General features: G+C 33.8%; 1 pseudogene; it reads right to left on the bottom strand.

Moving 5' to 3' along the window:
- Nucleotides 1–254: 254 nt before the first annotated feature.
- On the bottom strand, nucleotides 255–367 carry LOC119048477 (uncharacterized; annotated as a pseudogene).
- Nucleotides 368–2000: the final 1633 nt, after the last annotated feature.

Here is a 2000-nt window from a genome sequence, read left to right as displayed (position 1 = left end):
CAGTACATAGAAACAAACACTGGGAGGCTGCCAAAATGAGGAGACAAAGTAATATGTCCCAAATGAAAGAAAAGAACAAGACTCCAGAACTAAACAAAATGGAGGCAAGCAATTTATCAGATGCAGAGTTCAAAATGCTGGTTATAAGGATGCTCAATAAACTTAGGGAAGAACAGATTATCTCAGTGAGAACTTCAATAAAGAGATAGGAAACATACAAAGGAAATAGAAAACCAAATAAAACGGACAGAAAAGAAGAATACAATTACTGAAATGAAGAATGTATTAGTTGGAATCAACAGCAGTTTAAACTGATAAGTTTAAACAGATACTACACTTGATCTTAGTCAGAAGGCTGAGAAGCAATCAACAGCAGATTAGATGAAGAGGAGGATTAAATCAGAGATTTGAAAAATAAGGAATCAGAAAACACCCAATTGAAACAACAAAAAGTGTTTAAATCCAAAAAATAAAAATAGTTTAAGAGACCTCTGGAACAACATTGAGTGCAACAATATTCACATCATAAGCATACCAGCAGGAGAAGAGAGAAAACAAGGGATTGAAAACCTATTTGAAGAAATAATAACTGAAGACTTCCCTAACCTGGCAAATAAATAGATCTATGAGCTTGAGAAATGCAGAGAGTCCCAAACAAGATGAACCTGTAATCAAAGATGTAAGGAGTGGACATTCTGGGGAGTACCTTCTCCCTGGGATGTAGATGACAAGAGCTCTTTTGAAGAGAAATCTGATAGAATTAAAATTTTAAATTAGAGAACCCTATGATTCAAAAATAGAAATTGATTCCCCAGATATTGAAGCTCAAAGGCCTAAAGGTAGCTTTACATAAGGATGGCACTGCATTTTTTCCATTAAAAATCATTTTTATTTTTCAATTACAGTTGATGTAGATTATTATATTAGTTCCAGGTATACAGCCCAGTGATTAGACATTACATAACTTATTAAGTGATCATTCTAATAAATTTCATACCCATCAACACCATAGATAGTTATTAGAGTATTATTGACTCTATTCCTTATGCTATACTTTACATCCTCATGACTGTTCTATAAAAATCAGTATTTTTAATCTCTTCATCTTTTTCACCAATCCCCCAAATCCTCTTCCATCTAACAATTGTCAAAATGTTCTCTGTATCTATGAGTCTGTTTCTGTTCTGCTTGTTCACTTTTTTTTTTTACATTCAATTGTTGATAGATATGTATTTACTACCACTTCATTGTTCATATTTCTGATGTTTCTGCCTCTTCTTTTTTTTCTCTTCCTCCTCCCTCTTCTCTTGATTAATGGAACTCCTTTAATATTTCTTATAATACTAGTTTGGGGGTGATGAACTGCTTTTGATTTTTTTTTTTGGACTGGAAAACTCTTTATCTGTCCTTCAATTCTAAAGGATAGTTTTGCTGGGTAGAATAATCTTGGTTGTAGGTACTTGCTTTTCACGACTTTGAATATTTCTTGCCAATCTTTTCTTGCCTGTAAAGTTTCTTTTGAGAAATCAGCTGTCAGTCTTATGGGAGCTCCCTTATAGTTAACTAACTGCTTTTCTCTTGCTGCTTTTAAGATTCCCTTTTTGTCTTCAACCTTTTGCATTTTAATTATAATGTCTTGGTGTGTGCCTCTCTGAATCTTGTTTGGGATTCTCTGCACTTCCTGAACTTGTATGCCTACTTCTTTCACCAAGTTAGGGAAGATTTCTGTCATTATTTTTTCAAATAGTTTTTCAATTTCTTGTTCTCACTCTTTTCCTTCCATAACCCCCATGTTACATATGTTAGTATGCTTAAACCTGTATAAACCAAAGGCTCTTTACTCTGTCCTCATTTAAAAAAAATTTTTTTGTTATTCCAACTGGCTCTTCTTTGCTTCCTTAACATGGATTTGTTGCTCCAATTATTTATGCAATCATTGGTTGATTCTTGTGTGTTCCCTGATCAGGAGTCAAACCTGCAACCTTGGCATATTGGGACAA

This window comes from Artibeus jamaicensis, unplaced genomic scaffold, assembly GCF_021234435.1.
Source record: "Artibeus jamaicensis isolate MK-2021 breed Jamaican fruit bat unplaced genomic scaffold, CSHL_Jam_final contig_475, whole genome shotgun sequence".
In the NCBI taxonomy this organism is placed as follows: domain Eukaryota; kingdom Metazoa; phylum Chordata; class Mammalia; order Chiroptera; family Phyllostomidae; genus Artibeus; species Artibeus jamaicensis.
Note: the sequence above shows the minus strand (reverse complement) of the source record. Positions and strands in the feature narration are given on the sequence as shown.